The sequence below is a fragment of the Gadus morhua genome, chromosome 3 (genome assembly GCF_902167405.1).
Source record: "Gadus morhua chromosome 3, gadMor3.0, whole genome shotgun sequence".
NCBI classification, from domain to species: Eukaryota; Metazoa; Chordata; class Actinopteri; order Gadiformes; family Gadidae; genus Gadus; species Gadus morhua.
The window spans coordinates 23473972-23483971 of record NC_044050.1 but is presented as its reverse complement, the minus strand read 5'-3'; the positions used below and the strand labels follow the sequence as shown (position 1 = coordinate 23483971).

The window sequence follows — 10000 nt, the reverse complement described above, 5'->3', positions numbered from 1 at the left end:
AGGCCCCAAACACCGTTTTTGAAGACGTTCCCGAAATTCAGCCGTGGTGCAGATTTACAGCCACTACGAGCCAGTCGCACATTGAGCTTTCCCCAAATGGGCCGTTTTGGTGTCTGTAGCTTTAATGCAAATGAGGAGGAGAGAGGCGGGTCAAGGAGGAGGATGGGGGTGTGGCCCTGAGCAGCTTGCAGCCACGGTACCAAGCGCTCTGATTACAGTGGTGTATGGCGAGGCGCACACAGACTTTAGCCGTGTTCTGTTAATATTCTAGAACACACAGGAGTCCTGGAGGTCTATATCTAAATAATGTCATATTATACATGGATATCTATATCATATAATATATATCATCACGGCCAAAAGCTGTGTGAGCCTCCAGACGATATCATGAATCTCAAACGACCGCGTAGGGTTCTCCGACGTCTCTGGTTCATCCACGTCCACATCAATCTGAAGTAGGCTGAACCACGACATGGAGGAGAATGGGATTGTTGCCCGCGTCTGTCTCCCGCCGGAGCCTCGCTGCCGAGGGACCGCCGCCTTGGCAGCGGTCAGCGCTTAGGCGCCACCGCCTCCTGCAGCGCCGAGGCGGTGGTCCCTCGGCAGCGGGAAGCGGGGCTCAAGCGGGAGACATTCGAGGCCAACAATCCCTTTCTCCTCCATGTCCTGGTTCATGTACTTCAGGGAGTCAAAGCCAATGTTCCTTTCCCCCAATTCATTCTCAACCATGGCTGAGATAACCCCCACTACGAGTCTCGTTGTGGAAATACCAGAGACGAGAGTCCGGCATGTTATGCGCCATAACACCAACAGCGTGTACAACACTTGCGTTACAGTCCTGGAGCTCTATCTAAATACTATCATATAATACATAGATATCTATATCATGTAATGCATATTATCACGGCCAAGCTGTGTGCGCCTCCAGACGATATTATGAATCACAAACGACTTTGTCGGGTTCTCTGACGTCTCTGGTTCTTCCACTTCCACATCAATCTGAAGTAGACTGAACCGCACGCTGCCGGCTGCCTGCTGCCGGCTGCCCGCTGCCGGGCAGTGGTGCTTCGCGGCCTTGGTGCTTCGCGGCCGTGGTGCCTCGCGGCAGGCAGCATGTCGCAGTTCATACTTCAGGGAGTCAAAGCCAAAGTTCCTTTCCCCCAATTCCTTCACAACCATGGCTGAGATAACCCCAACTACAGTCTTGTTGTGGAAATACAAGAGACGTCAAAGAACCGACGTGTTATGCGCCATAACATCAACAGCAAACACTGTGTGTAATCACACACACACACACACACACACACACGTGTGGCACTCGCACGGTCGTGTCTCATTGGCGGGCCAAATTCTCTGGGCGGGCCAGGCAGAGAAAGGGGAGGAGCTTAGATCCTTTATGACGACATATGGGACCACATTCCAAATCAGTGCGCTTGAGCCTCCATTTTTTTCAAAGGCAAGCAGAACACCTAGTGCTCGTTTTACACCGAACGCAAGTTTTAGCCACTGGGGGACCATAGGCAGGCTAGGGGAACTCATATTTATGTTAGAAAACCTCACAAAGTGAGATTTTCATGCCATGGGACCTTTAAGCACTTACTTCACCTCGCATCCCTCTATCGCCTTCCTCCTTTCCTCTCGGCCTTTCTGTCTTTGAAGCCCTCCATTTCATTAAATAGCTCTCCTTCTCTCTCTCCATCTCTCTCTGTCTTTCCCTCACCTTCCGTATTAACGTAGAGTCATCCGCCTTGCATCGAGCGACTGGAAATAACCTCATTTCACACGCAGTCATTCACCCAGTTCATCTTTCACACTGCTGAGGTGTACTCAGTCACCTCTTTTCTTGTACTTTCTATTTTACCAAGAACCCCTTTCGTTTGGCTTCTACATCATCTCTGTAACACTGCGTCTTTCATCAAAACCCCCCCCCCGCTGTTTCTCTGCAATCTCCCGGGCCCTGACTGATGTACGGCATCAACACCTGTGCAATGCATGTTGGGTAATGTCTCCGTCAGGGGTCGACGGCGAAGCGCTGAGCGGTAGTTAGTTAGCGGTTAGGGATGGTGGTGTGTGCTAGCCGTGCCTACCTTCCTCCCGCTTGCCACTTAAACCCACTTAGCCCCAACCGTACACACACTCTGTTGCCATGGAGCACGGCTTCACTTGCTTCACTATGTGGCAGGCTCAGTCAGCCTGCTTCCACGCTCTCGCTCTCTCTCTCTCTCTCTCTCTCTCTCTCTCTCTCTCTCTCGCTCTCTCTCTCTCTCTCTCTCTCGCATTTCTTTCTCTGTCCCTCCCTCCATCCCTAAGTCACACTCACCCGTTGACTCACTCACTCACTCACCCACGCACACACACACACCAAACCGCACACACCCAATCACGCAGCGATCCACAATTTTCGCGAGGCGCCTATGTTGATTTGTCGTGCATAATTGTGTAAAGTTTCATTATGCTAAAGTATACTGTAGCACACGACCGTATCGCTGGTTATGAATATCATCAACATATTCATAGGTCATTATGATGGAGTCTATAGTTGCTTGTCTTGTTCCACGCGTGTTCGTGTTACTTTCACTAGGCGGACCTTTGAGCACAGCCACCCAGGGGGTACCCGATTGGTTCTAAAAGGTGTCAGGGGTATTGAGGAGGTATTCTGACGTCCCCATGTGTGGTGTGAGAGTCTCCTGTCGCAGCTTGTCATGTAATGTAATGATTAAGGTGCGGGTGACTCAGCCTTTCAGGGTGAGCGGTGATATAATAAGACGTAAGCGTGTTATGCAGCTGAAACGATCGGACATCTGGATGCCCACTGTTTCTGCTGCTTAAAAATAGGGTTTTTACTCTTTGAGTGACTGTTGGACAGCTGGGACTGAGAAGTCTTATTGTTGTTTGTTCCGGCACATATTTCTCAGCGGTGTTTAGTGGGATTTGGTGTTTTTTTTTTTAACATCATATTTTCTGATCTGTGATTTGGATCTAGGGCTAAATACACTCCTAAGAAACAGGTCTGAAAGCTTTGTATACATACAGTGTTGCTGCCTACAGCAGAGAGTGCAGCAATGAGACAGAATATCCACGACTGTTGAGCGGACTTGAGCTGAATTGAGTTGATTGAATTTAAATGAATTTAACTTAATAAAATGTAATCAAATAAAATTTAATTTCGATTGCATTATAGACAGGCTGGTGGTGGTTGGAATGTACCAATGTGTGTTTGTCTGTGTGTGCGTGTGTATTTGTGTGTGTGTGTGTGTGTGTGTGTGTGTGTGTGTGTGTGTGTGTGTGTGTGTGTGTGTGTGTGTGTGTGTGTGTGTGTGTGTGTGTCTCTTCCTGCAGTGCGGTGCAAGGGGCATCAACCGCAGAGAGCGCCATTGGTTGATACTCAGCGAGCACATGTGTGGTCGTTCTCTCCTCTCTGTCACCACGCCATGCACACAAGTGACTGGTCGAAATCAGCTGTCGACCCCCTTAGGCCCCGCCTCCTGGGTTAAAGTGGAGTAGGCCTACCGTTGATGAAACACGGCCACCTGTCCCCGCCCACTTCTTATGACCTCCTGTGTTTCATTGGCTAATAGTCGTTGTCATTAGCCACTTTACTTGCGGCAATTTTTTGTATGCTTCTCCTCCTGACTTTGGCACAGTGATGTGGAAAGATGAGGGGTTTGGATTTCGTTTTTTTATGGAAGTTGTTTCCAGGGTGGATAATGGAAAATAAAATTAGGATAATGACTTCAAGCAGCTTTTCTGAATGGATGCTACTTTATTCTTTGTGAGAGATGCTTATCGTGCAAGATGTTTGCGCCCATGATACATTATATGAGTGAGTGTTGAACACCTCTTTGAATTCTTTGAAGGTATAATATGTAACGTATCCCCATTAAAATCACTAAAAACTAAAATATATTACCCTGGTGGCGCATTTATCTTCTATTTTGAATCCATCAGAGGGAACGACTCCCTCTGTGATCGATATTGTTTCCCACACATAGAATTAACTTGGGCGGGTCGTTCTCATTCATTAAAATTCTTCTTTTTTTTTTGTGGTAAATCTTGCCTCATTGCAGAGCTGCACGCAACAAATTGATCTGCTCTCTCCCCAACACACTGATAACAGACGGTCTGTGAACAGCCCCTCCTCTCTGAGGACCAAGCTAAACATGCACACGATGAAGGATTGTTGTTGGCTTTTCCCCGCAGAGAAGACGGCTGGCTGAAATCGTTAATTGAATCAATCTGGAGTTTACAAATCACTATTAGGGATGCCAGAGATCCCAATAAACTCCAATCAAATACACAAACTTAATCTCAACGAGTACTCATGTATTCGTTTTGTAGGCACTGTGTTGGGTATGACAAAAGTCAGTGTTTTTCCAGCGTAGACATATAAACAGTCAGTTGATTATATACAGTATATGTTAAGTCAGTTTAACTTGTATTATATACAGTCTATGTTAAGTCTACTTAACCTGTATTTTACACAGTCTACGTTAAGGCAGTTTAACCAGTTGAATCAAGTTTTTGCTGTAGTAGAGCTAGTGGGACCATCTCATCTCATTTAATGGCATTAAAGTATGTTATGTTCTTTCATTAGACTGAAATTACATAACAGGACTAAACGTAACGCAAATAAAACGTACAAATATGAACTTGTCCTCGTCAGATAGAAGACAACAGTGATGTCCCACTTAGTTCACAAGATCATCAAACTACGTATTTTGTTATTTTTTTGGTTGAGCAATCCCTAGGGACTACATTTATATACCGTTAAAGGTTACAATTTAAAGCATTCAATTCTTACGTCTTCAGCAACCGGAAATTACAAACAAACTGGTATCGAGGCTTAGATGAAAACTTCAAGAATCATTTGAAATGGAGCTCAGCCCAGACTTTTGGCTGTACTCAGAGACGCAGTTGAACACGTTGGACGGAAAAAGGCGATGCCTTCAGCCTGTGTCGAGACAGAGACGTTGTTCTGTTCTGTTTACACGCTGGACCTTGGCTGTTTCCTCTCTGCCGTTTGCTCGTGCTGTCAGCGGCAAACTTTAAACGCTTCCAGCTGTACCGTGTGCTGAGCGATGGCGATTCATTTCAACGCTTTTCCTTCCATTTACTTATTCGTTTATATGTCTGCGGTTAACTATTATTTGGAGCATTCGTCCCTGCATCGTGTCGTGTCTTCAGGATGTCGAGGCTCGGGAACAAAGTGTGGCAGAGGAGGACTGCATTCAGTCGCACGTCCGCTGAGGGAAGCAAATAGGTCAGCTGTTGTGAGCACAGGCGAGAACAGAACACAGCACTGGGAGAAGAGTTGTCTGCTTTTAAAGCTGGGGCTGGCTCACCATAGTGCTGATCTGTTGGAGTTTGGATAGAGATATGTGGATCATTTTTTTTTATATGCATGTTTTTTTCCCCACTAAGCTAAAACGGTAACTAAATGGCAAGTAAACATAATCAATATTAAATGGACACCTGGCCTGGATAGTTTGAGCCTCCAGGCGCTATTCTGGGGATTGCATAAGTGATTCCGTTACTGATGGTAAATATGTGCCTTTACACTGTGGACGCAGTGAAGTCGTGGGCTGACATTGTTTTTATCTTCGACTCGAATGGTATACGCTGCATTTTCCTCAAACAAAAGAATAAGTGGAACGTTCCTCTTCATTAAAATACTAAGAATTTTACCTTCCACCTCTTAAATATAAGTCAAGTACCTGACCACAACCCCCAGGCCTACGGTAGCCACCGGGCTAGTGCAGGACTCTATGACAAAACGGATCCAGGCAGGCTGGACTACTCTGGGGTTGTGTAGCATGAGCAGTCACTGTATGTCTGGATCTCCACAGGAGAACAGTGGAGGAGTACTCGGAGACCGCAACCCCAGACTCTAAGAGTTCTGGACATCGTTTGAACTCACTGGAGCCTCATGGACCTCGGCTGTGCCAAGTCCACCCTCCAGAATAGGAACATCTATTTGTCAATAACCCTTTAATCAAGTGAAACCATCTTGCAATGTTGCTCCCCCTCTTGTGTGTATATTGGACGTCTGCAGAAGTCGTATTTAGTATACTCGGCCAACAGATTCCGAGTGTTTCCGACCGTGATCCAGACATGTGGTGCACATGTCAAGTACAAGAAGATGATGGCAATAGGGTGTAGCTCTGAGGCCGGGGTACCGGCGAGTGGGGGAGATGGTTAGCAGATGGATCATGTGTGAGTCATTGATCCCGGGGACCGACAGTGTGCTGCTGGAGTGGAGTTGTAGCTGCAGAGACACAGACAGAAGAGAGAGAGAGGGAGCTTTGGGGACAGGGGTGGAGGTCCAAACTTCACATTCTTAATATGACACTTTTTTTCTGATTTCTTTTCACACAACTTATTACAACTTTCTCCCCCCCTCTCTCTCTTTCTCTTTCTCTTTCACTCTCAATTCCACACCCATGTATTGCTCCTCTGTTCTCCCTGTCTCCTCATGCCCAGCAGTGGGGGAGGCTTACCTCATATGGCACTCAAATCGTTCACTATTTTTTGAGATTTTGACCATAGCTAATCCAAGATGGCCGCCTGTTGTAAAAGCTAATACATGCCAAAGATCTTGTATAGGTTGTTGTTTTCAGATAGGGTTAGAACGAACGCTGGATATACAATACTTTTTGTGACAGATACAATACATATGGTTCATGTGGTGGTTGTTCAAATCGAGACAAAATAAAGAGTATGCAAAAAAAAAGTTTTTATTTCTTAAACTGTGGATTGATTCAATTAGTGATTTGGCCAGCTGTCTCCTCTGCCGGGAAAAGACAATAATCCTTCATCCCGCTCGTGATCATGTTTTGATTGTGTGCACGGAGAGGAGGGGCTATTTACAGACTGTGTTGCCTGCAGCTCTACAATGAAGCACGATTTTACCCATTAAAAAGTAATTAAATGTATGGGAAACACTATCAATCTCGCATGGTGTTGTTCTCTCGGACTGATACTTAATGTTATCCCCCGCCCAATTAAAGTCTGTGTGGCAAACCCTGCATTAGGTGGCTGGCATGAGCCACTTGTTAAAGAAGCATATCCTAGTATGCTAGATCAATGTTCAAATGTTCTAATACTGTTTTTGGATGTTTCCCCAGATGTGAGATGATAAAGGTCATTGGAGGGATAAAGGTTATAGGACTTTATCAATGCCAATTTTTTTTATTGTAAGGAGGAAATGTTACATATTATACATTAAAAATATTCGCCTAAACTCACAATTCTGGATTATAATGGCTTCAAGGTTGATCGCAAGTAGATTTATCATTTAATTCAACCGCAGCATTACGATGATTTGTTTCTAAACAATGTTCACATTTTACACAAAGAAGAATCTAGTAGGAGGCAAAACATATTACATTCGACTTTGATCTAAACAATACTAAATTTGGCAATGATTGCAATAAGAAAGAATGAAATGAAAACCGATTATCCCAAACGAAATCCAACAAAAATGCTGTCGTTATCAGCAGTCGCAAAGAAGTCATTTCGACCAGGGCCGTATGTAGAAACCCAGACATTATCGTTGTTCTCCAATTCGACAACACAGCTGACAGTTGATACTTGGCTGCGCTTATCAGGCAGACTGGTGTCATACAGTGTCGCCACAATCCTGCCATTCTTTCGTATGGCACATTGGCCCAGGCCATACACAGACATGTGCACCATGAAGTGGTAATAGCCCTTCCGAGGGCAGGTGAAGATGCCGCTATCATTGTTGTATGCCCGAGCTGTGTTCACGGAGACGTTAGCGAACTTCAGGATTCCAGTATGGCTCGGGTAGCTGTCGGCCACAGCCAGTTTGGCTGTGAAGGCAACGACTCCATCTAGAATGGCCGGAAGAAGTAAATAAGATGATGGATTTCTGACCAATATATATGTCCATCATTATGTATAAACAAACAAGAAAGGAGTTACTAAACCAGGGGTAAAGCAAGTGTCAAAACACTAAAGGCAGCCAAGAATAGCCACAGTCTTAGCGTGATATGTAGGCCTACAAGCAGATGTAAAGAACATGAAATGGTATTAATCTTCTAAGCATATACAGTGCCGACATGTTTAAAAGATCTTTGATAAACATACCAATTCAATTATGGAAACCTTTTGAACACTGAACATAAAGCAGACACTGAAATAATTTGCACATTACAATGATGAAAGTGAGCATTTAAAACAAAAGTTACAAATAGGTGATCCGATTTTCTTTCAATGGAGGAATTATAGCATAGGGTGGCAAACAAGACCTTAATGCTTGACAAAAAGATTTAAAAACTATGACGTTAAGATGCCATTAGATGATAAACAACTGCAACTTACCATGATGGCCATCAGAACGGGCTTCTCCACTGGCCTGTGTGTCTGCTTGCTCTGGCTCCATCTTTAAAGGCATAACAACAGCTGATGAAAACTTTGTCCTTATGTAATAAAATGCAAGTCTCAATAAATAATTGTATGTTTTGCACAATGTAGCTGATTAGGTTGAAGCTGATCCTTAAATCAGAGAGGCCTTGAGGTAGAAAAGTGCTTCTCACCTTATGTTGGTTTGCAGAAGAATGCCGATAGCCAAGAATGGGGCTGGGTAGCCTGGAACCTAATTTATAGCTTTATTAGGCCCAGTCCACACGAAGCCGAAACAGGTCGAGGGGTAGGGGCGATGACGTCATTGTTTACGGTTACAGTCGGTTTCCGCCGCCCACACGAAACCAAAACGAGACCAGGTAGATTTGAAACCACCTCCTAGGGTGGTTTCAGAAGTTTGCGGTTTCGGTCAGCGGATTCACCGGCTCCGCGTGGACGGAAGGCCGAACCGTACAAGACCTTTGCGGTTTCGCCATGAAATCGGCTTTGTGTGGACGGGGCAACATTGCGTGATCACAGCCCACATGCATAGGCGGGTGAGGGGAGGCAGTTATGCCATTGCATGATGCCAATGCCTTGCTGCATTATAGATTGATTGATAGACAGACAGACAGACAGACAGACAGACAGACAGACAGACAGACAGACAGACAGATAGATACGTACATATGTTCATACATACAAACATCTATACACCTATATATCTATGCATGATTTATTTATGCATGCATACATACATACATACATACATACATACATACATACATACATGCATGCATGCATGCATACATACATACATACATACATACATACATACATACATACATACATACATACATACATACATACATACATACATACATACATACATACATACATACATACAGACATAAATACATACATACACACATATTCATACATACAAACATGCATACATACGCTTTAAAACCTCATTAAATGTTATTTAATAAAAGAAGTTTACCAAAACCTCCTCTCCTTCTACTTCTGTAATGGACGGTGTGTCAGTGGCCACTGAAATGATTGCCTCATCTGACTGAACCTCATAGGTCATTCGCTTGCAACGATCCACTGCATGTCGTCAGTTGGAGTGTGTATCGACGGAAGAATTAATAATATAATGTGGATTGTGCGTTGCCTCTCCTCTCCTGACACAGAGGGAAGTCATCATGGGGGGCTTCTGGGCAGGAACGCTGCGGTGCTGAAGTATGCCTTGTTGCAGCAAGGCCTTGTTGCATTGCTCTGTTGTGCAAGGTATTGCTGCAACGCGTTCCAAAATTTTTAGATGGATCAGCAGAAAAATAAATGTATTTTGGGGAAATGGCCTTCACTGCCATATAGGATGAATATTCAATGCATCTATTAAAATTTTCAAATTTTCTGTTTTTCTAGTTTTAATATGAATTAGTATTAATAATATTGTTATGATCCCAAACAAAAGGGCGCTCGTTATCAGAACTGGGGAATAAGTCATTTCGACTAGGTCCCTGTAGAAACCCACAACTGGTCATTTCTATCTAACTCTACAACAACACTGACTCTACATTCTCAGGCTGAGGTCATGGAACAGAGACACAGACTCTAGTCTTAAATATGA

The 10000-nt window shown here is 44.4% G+C and overlaps 1 protein-coding gene and 1 long non-coding RNA gene across 2 annotated transcripts in view; one reads left to right on the top strand and one right to left on the bottom strand.

Annotated features, from left to right (window-relative positions):
* LOC115539861 (sodium/potassium/calcium exchanger 3) overlaps nt 1-10000 on the top strand; it is a 52448-nt gene that overhangs the window by 18711 nt on the left and 23737 nt on the right. The gene's annotated exons all lie outside the window — the stretch shown is intronic.
* On the bottom strand, nt 7160-8702 carry LOC115539864 (uncharacterized). The gene is made up of 3 exons (XR_003976050.1): nt 8559-8702; nt 8344-8404; nt 7160-7853 (listed from the first exon to the last, which is right to left on the bottom strand). It is a non-coding gene; the product is annotated as an uncharacterized LOC115539864 (long non-coding RNA).